Source organism: Anas platyrhynchos, chromosome 4, assembly GCF_047663525.1.
Source record: "Anas platyrhynchos isolate ZD024472 breed Pekin duck chromosome 4, IASCAAS_PekinDuck_T2T, whole genome shotgun sequence".
NCBI lineage: Eukaryota > Metazoa > Chordata > Aves > Anseriformes > Anatidae > Anas > Anas platyrhynchos.
Window position 1 is genome coordinate 13,826,407 of NC_092590.1, and position 12,383 is coordinate 13,838,789.

General features: G+C 35.1%; 1 protein-coding gene across 7 annotated transcripts in view; it reads right to left on the reverse strand.

The window, feature by feature from the left end:
• CCSER1 (coiled-coil serine rich protein 1) overlaps positions 1–12,383 on the reverse strand; it is a 682,619-nt gene that overhangs the window by 50,369 nt on the left and 619,867 nt on the right. The window lies entirely within an intron of this gene.

Below are 12,383 nucleotides of genomic sequence, written 5' to 3' on the forward strand. Positions count from 1 at the left end.
TTTAAGTGTCAGATGTATTATAGTGAGAAATGTACCATTTCTTTCTAGCAACATTAAGCTAGGAATACAAGCAATTAGCAGAACAACTGCTAGAATCATGCTGTCTTACCATTTACATTAATATAGCCCAACACAGTTACATTCTGTGCTACTGGAAGGCATGCATTAATTTTGACTTCTACCCATTCACCTCACTCGTGCTCCTAGATTATATTATGATTTATTATTATTTTAATTCAGTACCATTCCCATATTGCTTGCTTTGGTAGATTATTTAACTGTGTCTAGGCCTTGAGAAAAAAAGGGAAAAAAAAGGAAAAGAAAAAAACAGTTTAATTTGCCAGTTTGAAACCTACTGATTTTAAAGATCTTTCCTTTAAGCTGTTTTCTGATTCCTCACAATGTTTTGATACAATAAAGTGTTACTAGTTTGCCTTTAGAGAAGGGAAAAAAAGACAGAGAGACTTAGTGAGTGTCTCAAGGCACTATCAATGGCAAAGAATTAATAAGAATTAAGGTTAATGAGTATTTTGGAACCTTTTTTCAAAGAAAAAGCTTTTTTTTTTTTTTTTAAAGAAAATACAATAATGATAATAAAAAGTATTTGCTTCCTGTGATTTTTTCTTGGGAAACTGAAAGCAAAAAATGTTTTTGAGACCACCGTGTGCCTTTGCTTTTCAGCTGAAATACTTTTTTGTTGTTAATGTTTTAATGAAGTGACACAATTTTCTGCTGTGTAATCGATATGGAGATATTTTCTGCCCAACTATGTTTAGATTTGCAGTTCCAGACCCCAGCTTCAGCTGCGTATTTGCAAGTCTTAAAGTAGAGATGCTCCAGTAAGATGCACAAACTCATCTGCCACCCAAATATCTTCTCTTTCAAATATTGACCGATCACTCGTTTTCACCTATTTCCATGCATGAGTGGAAACACCATTTCAAAACAACCTGTAAAAGAGCTCAGTAAGTATAACAGCTGAACAAAAAAGCCTGGTGAAACCAATAACAGACTGCTAGGCTTGATGTGCACACTAAGAGAACCTCCTGTGTGCCCTTAGAAATGGCTGTATAGCAATTGGATCTCCTTGAAATAAAGGAAGTCAAAGAAAGACAGATATCCTTCTTAAGGATACAACAGAGAGAAAAATAAATATTATATGTACTGTTAGTTTTGATCCCAGAAGCCCAGTCTAGAGAAGTATGGAAAAATGGCAGTCAAATGCTGTTTCCTGTTTTGACTTCTTGTGCTGAACATTTCTTTTAATCCTTCTCCTGTGTTTAAAACCATTATAACTCCACCTCATTTAGATTCAAATCAGAAATCCCTAGTGCAGTTAGGACACAGCTTATTTCTCAGGTTCATTTCTACTGAGTTTCTTAGAATTATTTTGTAACATGATATTTACAACATAAAGATATAATAATCTAAAATATTATCAACTTCATAAAGAATTATGTTCATCAACAACAAGAACCAGAGGAGATCCCCAAGATTTGCATGAACAGTTTAAAGCATCTCAAAGACAGAAGAGGAAACCCAAAGGTAGAATGATTGTATTAATCTAGTATCCTAAATAAAGGTAAATTCTAAGGTCATTTAACATACCTCAAAACATATTTTTTTCTTTTTTTTTTCTTTTTTTTTTTTTTTGGTTTTCATATGTAGAATCAGAAGTACTGCTTTGAGTAGCTCCCTTAATTGATATTGAAAATACTTGCTGACAGCTAGATTTTCAAAGAAGCCTGATTATCAATGTATCCAAATATCATGCAATAAATACAAACCGGGCACCCAAATTTCATGGGTTCTTTCAAAAAATTTTGTTAGAAAATTGAAACAGGAAGATTTGGATGATACAACTTACAAACTTTTTTTTTTTTATAACACTGTTCAGTGACTTGCATAAAAGTGGAGCAGTAGTAGAGCTCACTTGGAACATTAGAAGTTGAGTCAAACAGCGTATGCAGGAAGAAACCAGGTTACTCATCAGGGGGAAAAAAAACCTGTTTCTTCTAGTACCCTAATTTAGTAGAGGCCCCAGCAGGGAATATTTATTACCTCAAATGCATACTACTTTCTTGGAAGGAAATAAGGACACACTTTGTAACTTATATGGTAGATAGTGAAATACACCAGGTATTTGCCCCTTACTTTAACTGCAATACCTTTAATTTTAACTGTAAGTTATTGTTTCCATCATAAAAGATGACCCATGCCAATTAACACAGCTGCAAGAAAACCTAATCTTGCTTAGAAGCTGGAAACATATGCTACGACAGAAGGATTTACATTTATGTTATGATGCTGCAAAGAACATATCCTTTTTCTAATTAGAATTTGAATTGTCTTTTGCCTCTTTAAAATTACATTCTGTGTGATATTTGCCAGTGTATTAACATGTGAAACTATAAATCACTCAGTCCATTCATGGACACACAACCCACCTCCTCCTCAAACCATACTTAAAGGATTCAGCAGAGGCTCAAATCTGGTCTTAAAGACATGGTTAGAATCACAGTGATTTCAGTAGGAGCTGATTTAGGACAGTGTTGAACAAATTTGGAAATCTGACCCCAATTATTCATTATGAGACTCATTCAAAATTGTTATAGAGAAAAATAAAATGCAAGAAAAATAAAATCTCATGGGTTTTGTTTAACTCCCATTGCACCTGCTAATGAATCTTCTGAATTGATATGCTTCTCTCAATACTGTTGATTTGACGTCTGCTCCTGTTGGACTAAATCATTGTATCTTTCATCTGATTGTGGGCAGAATTTCACTCCACACCAACTAGTTACACAGATTTGATCCTTAGTGCCTGTATCTGTTTCCTGATAATATTTAACCTTAGCAAGCCCACTAAGGGTGGTAGGCACCAATATATATGTTTATGGATCTTTCCTTTCTAAGAAGCATTTTAATATAAAGCAATACAGAAATGGTCTAATGGCAGTCCTAATTGGCTCTTGTACTCTGTCATACAGAGATTTCTCATCAATTTATCAGATTCATACCCATCATCCCACTCACAAGCTGCCCACTTGTTACAGTAAATCATTGAATAAACTTAAAATTTGCTGTATCTGTTTTGCTGTGTAAAACATACTAGTTTAGAGACAATCTCCTATTTTAATAGAATTCTGATGAGTGCTTGAAAACTTGTGGATAAGAGATGCTTTTCTGACTCAGTTGATGCCTTTACTTGCTTAATAACAATAAAGTCCCATCAAAGACTGGTATGAAGGCCAAAAATAAACTATTGTAACAGGAACAGAAGTAACAGTTTGTTGACAAATACACACTTTAAAATATGTGAGGATATAATGACCTGCCACTGTAGTCATTTCAGTTTTGAATGAAGCTGCTACCATGAGCTGGTAATTCATGCTGTCCATGGGAACAGTGTTCAGAAATGATACTAATTCTGAAACATGCTGTTCTGTATCACTTATTTTAGAAGTGTTGTTTTTTCCACTGTTCATAATGACACATTATTTACTAAGTGTAATTTCTTAAGTACCTCTTTCAAATCTGCTATTTAGTCTGGTTACCAACAGCATTGATAGAAGGTATAAAGAAAATTCTCATGTGTGAGATACAAGTAAAGGAACCTATATTATGTATTGCCTTCCTCACAGATCAGAAAAACTATTTCAGATTCTTAAATTAGGAAGAAAATAATATGCTCAAAGTTCATTTGCATATGGAAACCAGCTTCTTGCTGTCCACAGTGACCATGCCACATGCCTCCTAACCACAGTGCTGTATCTGTGCTCTGGGGTTAACACTGTAGAAGATGCAGCACTGAGCACTGCTCTTGGTTTTCTGTGGAAGTGTGCTCACTGTTACAGGGATGCCATATTACTGTGTTACTAAAAGGTGCATCTCCTGTAGTAGCTGTGTCAGCATAGGTATGGCTATCAACGACCACAATAATGGGTAACACAGCAGAGAGGTAAAGCGTATGGGAAAAGCCAGGATAGTCAAAGTACATAAGCATGACTGCATTACTGGAAGTTAAATGTACAAATGTTGTAAACACAAAACGCTTCAGAGAAAGAGAAAAAAATAAAAATGAAACAAGGTGAAAAACAGGAATATAAATGGAATTCAAGTTCTCACTGAAGAGAATCATCTGACTTGACATATCCATAATACACTTTTTTTTTTTTTTTCTCACTGGCATATTTCTCACTGACCCATGTTCGGGATGTGCATTAAGGTCAGTAACAGTACACAAATCACAAGAAGTGAGGAGATCATTATCATAATTTTGTTCCCTGAAAAGCCAGTATTATTTAGAGGATAATCATTTTAAATAACTCTTTGGACAGAGATTTCATTATACTTCCATTGACGTCATTAAACAAAAAATGGCTAAAAAGATCAATCATACAAAAACATAATAGTAACAGCCAGTGTAAAAACCTTGCAAATTTATTTCTATTACTGTATCGATTTGCTTCCTATGATTTCCTCTATCTCTGACAGAATAAAGAATGACAGTAAATTAACTATTTATAGTTATAAAAATTGTGACTTCCATCTGCTAAAATTTGGAATTGCTGTCCCAACAACTTGCATGCTTGATGAGATATGAACAGTAGAATACGATTAGGTAGTTTAAGTGATGTATAAAAAGACACTTTGTTCTAAAATACATATATGCTTTCTTTAAAAAAAAGCATACTACTATGCCATCCTGACAGGATGTGCTAGGTACATATAGAAAATCAGAAGATTTGAAAATTCTTGATACATTATCTGGAATATATCTCTTCCACTTTAGAAAGCTCTAGAGGAGTACCTCAGCATAGCCATCCACAAATGAGCGCATAGTCAGGATAAGCAGCAAGCAAGCTTTAATGATGTATAATATTTAGACAATGATACTAAGTGTCTGGGCAAAATAACTAAGACTATAGCTGTTCCCATTTTTAGCCTACGGTATCTAAGTAATAATAAAAAATTTAGACATGCTTACATGACACCTTATAGTACCACGTTCCCATTTTTTACGTAGTCCTATTCTTTCTTTATAGATATATTAATAGTAATTTAATTATCAACTAAAATATATATGACACACTCATATGGAGTGTGGAGAAGTGAAGATCTCAATGAAAATACAGCCAGCAAACTGGAGCATTCAGCCATGTTCAGGCACATCAACTGCATATCATTCCTAAATTTGTGAACTAATATACTAAATAAACAAAGCTTCACACTTGTAGCTTCATACTTTACCTGCATGAGTATTTCCAATTAGAAAAACCTTAAGAAATTAAATCTCTTGGGGCTTACTGGGAGACATTGCTCTCCTAGCATTTCAATTTTAATTGTGCTTTAGAAAAGATTTTTCCTACAACTTTTGTAAATAATATTTTTTTTTACATGGAAGAAAGGGAACATAAACTTATATTTAAATACACCTTGAGGTTTAGCAAATAATTTAGCAACAGAAGTCAGATAGCAGCACTCAGACAAAAACAAACAAAACAACAACAACCATGGCTTCTCACAAATCTGCAGACATTATAGTCAGCTCATCATTTGTAACCAGAGGTTTTAGTTATTTAGAAGAATCAAATCCATTTTCATATCATTATATGTAGAAAAAAGAAAACCAACATGATTTTAATTTATACTTCGAGTGCTTCATCAGATTTTCTCTTCAATCAACGTTAAAATTTATTTTTCATGAAGAGCACTTTTGAGAGGGACATTGTCTTTCTCTTGAGCAACTCCAACTTTACATTTGTCTGATAAGCTGGTAACTGAGCAAAATCAGAAATAATTTTATTTAAATTCCAACAGAATTTCAGCTTCAGAAGAGTCCAAATGATTGCTTCCTTGAAGAAAAAAAAAAAAAAAAAGAATAGCAAGCAAGCCCAGAGGTAATAAGTCCTTAAATAATCTTTTCCACTGTACAAGTATATCTCTCACTTATTCAACCACTGCAAAACATCACTCCTAATTAAGGCAAGGATGTTGAATATGCCTTATTATTCACTGAGGACAATGAACCCTTCCATTTGTAATAATTTCAAATGGTTGTGGTTAATCCTTTCATCCACCTTCCTAGAAGAATGAAACTTGAACTCAACCTAGACTGCTAAATCCCACTAACTGCAAGGACACCAAGGTTCCTAAATATTTCTGGAACCTGAGAAGAAATTTTTCCTTTCTGGTGTAAAACTAGAAATGAATATCTTGACCACATTGAGGAATGAACCAGTTTTCACAGCATGCTTAGTAAAACAGTGCTCAATTTTCCAACGACGGTAACTCTTCGTACAGAATAAGGTTAAAAAACATTGTTTCCCCTGCTGAACCTCCAGTTATTTAGTACATGAATAGCTTTGAGTGACCTAAAGAATGTGAATTAACAACTTACAAGAACAGTTGACAAAGGTAGTGAGTTTGTTCAGATTTCATCACCATGAGAAACTTAGAAGCACATGTGGGTGACTACATGACATCTGCCTGACTACTTGTCAATAACAGGCCTCCCACTGCAATTATCATAAGTATACACACATGGAACTGAATGGTTCAATTTTTTACCAAAACATGCGCTTTGCTTAGGTACATGTGCAGTGCTATGGCCTTTAAAGATAGCATCTACAGTCCTATACAACTTCATTATATTTTTGCACTCTCAGCAACACATTGGCAAACGCAGTTTTAGTACAGAAGGGTTTACCCTGAAGAAAATATATAGGCTTCTTTTATCAATCTACTTTAGCTTAGGAAGGATGGGAAGGGCTTATTACATACATATGAGTTTTGGTAAAGCAATTTGTACAGATATTTCCTTTCTTTCAGTTATTTATTTATGCTTGAATGTATCTTCAGAAAGTCCAAACATGAAATTAGAACTGTACAGCAAGTCAGAATTTATTGATATGACTCTGCTCTGAGAGCTCAATAGGTGTGCAGCAAAGCAAGAAGGGTAAAGGGGCTGAATTATTCATTGAACCTTTAAGCATCAACAAATAACACAGTGAAGAATGCCTGTTTTGCAAACAGTAGATGTGAGGTGTACACATAAAAGAAAACAGATGCTCCAGAAACTGTGTTATAAAGACATTACAGAACCTGCTTTTTATTAGTAATTCTGTGGGAAAAGAACACTAGCAAGTTATTTACAGGAGGTGTGTAGTGCAATTTTATTATTATTATTAATTTATTTTACTTAGTATCTTGAACACTGCTTCTACTGTATCAGCCTAAAGAGAAAAGAAAAACTGATAAAACAAGTTGATAAAAAAGAAAAGACTATTTGCTATCAAGCAATTATAGGGATGGAATAAAGCAGCTGTTAGTAGAACAAATCTGCTACAAGAAATTAAACTATGTGAACTAGACTGAAAGAGTTATATTTATAAAACATATAGTATAATACAAGCAAGTTACTAGTTTAAAGTTTCAGTTTTCATTCTTAATTCTACCTCTTTTGGTTCCTCCAAAACACATTATGCAGCTACAAATATGCCTTCCTGACTGCACTCCCTCAGCTAGTCACTGTTGTCAAAAAAGACTGCAGACAGAGCAGAGGCAGCAGGAATAAATGTGTGCCTTGGGTTTAATGATTGCAGCTCCCAGTCTGTATTAGACCAAAAATGACTAATTGGAGGGGGAACCACAAGCTAGGCATGCCTTTCTGTCTGCTGCTCCTGCTGTGGTGTTACTAACCCTGCCACAGGGGGAGGAGGGGGTGGGTAACAGGTGTTGGTAGCGTATTAAACTGCAATAACCATAGCCAAAGGAATAATGCTGATATTTGACACTATATATATATCACTGAAGGCAGCTTTGGGCAAAAGCAGCTTCAGGCCCTATTCTGACACAGGCAGACAGATCTAGCCAGTCTGAAATTCAGGAGAAATACACATGAAGTGGTATTTTGGATATGTCACATTAGACCATGTATTGAAAGGACCTTTAAGACACACAGCATTTTTTTTCTTTTCCAAAAAACCCTTCACAAACTAGCTACAAACAGCATTTTCAAAAACACCTCCTCTATTTCAGCATGGCACAGCTTCCCTCCTGTGACACTGGTTATTTCCTTAGTAAGTCATCAACTATAAACATCCACTTTCTCTTTTCCTATGCCAGGCCCACATATCACCAAAAAGTATGAGGCAGTTTGTAGTTTGAAGCTCTAAAAGAGGAATGCAAGGTTGTGATGCTTTCTTCTTTTGTTTCTTAATAACACATGTACACCTTATATAAAAATAAATTATCTTTCTTGTTTTGAAGTTTGTACAAAATAAATAGCTTTTTCAAAGAACGGAAGAATTCAATTGTACTTCTACTTTAATTAACTGCAGCAATTATTTATTATTTTGCTGTACTACAAAGAATGAGATCTATGTATGAAATCAAAGCCATGTAAAATAAAGCTTTAAATTTAAGTTAGCATTATTTCTTCAGTGCAAGATTTGTAAACTCCTTGATGCCAACGTGAAAAGAAACAGCTGACTCTTACAGACAGATTCTGTGAATGAAAACAGTACATATACATGTACTCAAGCAAAACTGGAGTACTGTTGTGGTAGGACTTGTGTAAGTCATGGCAAGGAGCCATCCTTATCTGAATAAGTTCCAGTTTGATAGCCAAGACAATACAAAGTTGTGAAAGTGTAAACCAAAGTCAGAAAGCAAATCAGGAGTAAAAGAGTCCAATATGACCCTCAGTCTAAAATTTCTAATTTTGAAATTCAGATATTTAAGGCTGAATTCCAAACAATTAACCAGACAACTTCTTCCACTCAGAGAGAACTGGAAGTCAACCCAGAGAGGAGAGAATTCTCAACATTTTTTAAATTTACTGTAGAAAATCCTCCAAAACTTCAGGGGAGTAAAAAGAATAAGAAAAAAATTACATGCGGCAAATCATTCACTGCCAGAGATGTCTATCAAAGGGATCACTCTTAAAGCTCCAGATGGCAGATCTCCTACAGGAAGCAGCTGGACCTTTGGCAGCATTTCCTTACAAAGTGCCAATGGCTAAGTCCGTCTGTGGTAATTCAGGGCCACCATGGGAGCCTTATGCTGACATTACTTCAGCTGTACAAGCTAAGTCTTTGCTCTTCAGTGGACCAGAGAGGGCAGCCAAACCCACTGCTTTATCACGTACCACCCACCATGCCAGAGATGCTCTCTTCTCTGTGAGGGAGCATGCAGCTGTACCATGTGCTTTGAACTCCTTTCAACATAACCACTAAAGTGCAATGGTAAATTTGATTTATTAGTTGCAGTTCTTCAAGAACTGGTATGTATTACTGCCTCTGCAAAATGGTACTAGGGTCTGTAAGAATTATAATATGCCATCTTTATCAGGGAGTGTAGTGATAGGACAAGGAGTAATGGCTTTAAAGAAACAAAACAGTAAAGTAAAGTGTAAAGTAAAGTAAAAAGTAAAGTAAAGTAAAAAGTAAAGTAAAGTAAAAAGTAAAAATGATAGATTTAGATTAGATCTTAGGAAGATTTTTTTTTATTGTAAGGGTGGATGCTCCTTTCTCTAGAAGTGTTTAAGACCAGGTTGGATGGGGCTTTGAGCAATGAGGAAAATAATTCTATGCAAAAGGTATTAATAAAAAAGACATTAAATTCACCTTAAAATAACCTGTTTGATAAAAGAAATCCATCTCATTTTCACAGTAAGAATTAATCGAGATGAAGATTTAGAGAGTTTCATTCACTGGTAAAACATTATTTCATTACATCAATAAACTTGGTCTAACAAAATGAGCACATGTACGTTTATTAGTTAAACTAACAGAGAGACAAGATACTACAGTACCGTTGTCAGCCTGTAAAATTCACAGATTAGTATTCTCTCATTAAAAATAAGAGCACTTATACTGAGTAATTGCTCTTATTTTTCTATGAGAAACTCTAGGGGAAGCTGTGGGACTGTATAGAGAATGCAAACCATAAAAAATTAATTACACTATGAATGGCAGCCTTTTCAATTGTAGGCAATGTTTACCTTTATTGATATGACCAGCCAATACTATAGAGTATCACTGTCAGATAGTCAATTGCCTTATAAATGATTCTAATATACTAGCTGGCGACACAGCAGGTTTTCAGGTCATAAAAAGAAATTCATTAGTAATACCATTAATACTTACTCACTGAACAGTGAGTTTGTAATTATATAAGGTAACAAGAGTCCTACAAAATGGATATGTTGATAAAGGAGAAACAGGTGTGTTACAACACAAGAGAGTTCAAATAATCAAAGTAATCAGAGTCCATGATACAAATGCATTTGGTAGACCACAAAACATTAGCTCCTAAAATAATCATTACAACAACTGCAGCATGATAATGTGGAACATTTTCAGACCCACAACTCCTTTACAATCTATCTACCTACTATGTCTAAATAACTAAATAAAACCAGCTTATTCTTGGATGTTATTTTTAATAGTTAATTTTCTTGATGTGTTTTCAATTGAGAAAGATAAAGAATGGAAAAGCAAATTGCTCTTTAGTCATTTAACATAGGAGTGGAAGAAGTAAGTTGGCTCTAAAAGAGATTTTGCAAACTCCAAGAAGTGGCTTGGAAAAGTTGTGATCCCAGCTAATAGAACTAATGCATTCAGCCACTTATGAAATTTTACAGGTTTATTCTGTTAAAAAGCAAGAATGAAATAATGCAAGAGTAACAATACCTTGTGAACTAAAGCTGGAAAATGGTTCATGGAGTCCCTGGGACCAGAAACCTGAGACTTGCACTGTGCTTTTGTTATGCCAGCGTACATGACTGTTTACTGTTCATGCCTACTGCATTTAATCACGGCTCTTTCACAGAGACAAAAAAAGAGGCATACAGTTCCACATACCCCTTCTGAAAAATCTATTCATATAAACTCTTTTTAATTCTTTATAAATTCATATAAATTCTTTTTATTTACCATAGAGAGAAGGCTTCCCCAGAAGCAGGATTAAAGCTTTCTGTCCTGAGCTCAGATCACACTTCTCCTTTGTAAATAGCTGATCTGAATTGCAATACTTATACAGGAAAAGATTTTCAAAGAAATACACTTTTTTTTTTTTTTAAATGCTGTGCACAGAAGTAATGATTCCTATCTCTCACTGCTTGATAAAGACTGTACTTGCGAACTACTTTTTTTTTTTTTTTTTTTTTTTTTAATAACGTTGCGGGGACATTGAAAACTGAATGCAAAAAGTCTTCAAAGCTTTTCAGAATATTTTGCAAGACTTCTGTTTACTGTATTGCTGATATAGATTTAGAGCCACTTAGGGAGCTCAATTTTCAAGAAGCATTTCACAGGCTGTACCTGTTCCCAGCAGGCCTGCAGACCGCGGAAAGCCAATCCCGTAGACACCTCAGAACTTCTGCCTAGGTTGGTGTGAAAAAGCAGCTTTTTTTTTTTTTTTCTTTGAGAGAGAGTACTACGCAGGACTACTTTTGCTTTTTTTGCTTAAATGATCAAAAGCACATTTTCACAGAATGGCTGAGGTTGGAAGGAACCTCTGGGGGTAATGTGGTCCAACCCTCCTGCTCAAGTGGGACACTCAGAGCGGATTGCCCAGGACCATGTCCAAGCAGCTTTTGAAGATCTCCTTGGGGGGAGACTCTACAACCTTGCTGGGCAATGCGTGCTCAGTGCTTCATCAACCACACAGAGAAGAAGTGCTACCTGATGTTTAGACTGAACCTCTTGTGTTCTAGTTTGTGCTCATCACATCACAGAGGTGAAAGCCAAGAGATAGCCAAAGCTGTCACAACAACTGTCATAAGTAGTGACATAATAAATAAGTTAATATAAATAAGTAGTGACATAAATAACATAAGTTATTTATCGTTTGGAAGCACTGGTACACTGCTGAGGAGATGCAGCCTCCTAATGCCACTTTCTGAAGCCACTCTGAATTAACAACTCTTGGGTCTAAAACCACACATGATATTGGGGAGTAACCGGATGAAAAGTAACGAGGAAAGGAACTAATTTTTTCAACCTCTGAAATGCTTTCTTTTCTCTTGGTACCCTGTAAACCCAATAAATGCGTGCTGAATGGCACATGAAGCTGACATTTTCTGAGAACAAAATGCACAGACTTTGTTTTCCTGTTTTGCAAATTCATCAGATTTTGATAGCATGGCTGTAATCAATCCTAGACTTGGAATATCTCAGATTATGAAATTCTGGGTGCAGATGTGTCACTTGGCATTTTCACTAAAAAGGTCTTTCAGTATCACTACTGAAAATTTTGGAGAAATTGTGTTAGAGTGAGAATATATTTTCTAAAATGTTGTAAGCACTAGGAAAGCACACAGTAAAGAAAAGCTTGAGATACACATAAGTATGCCACATTTCAAAAGTTTTATT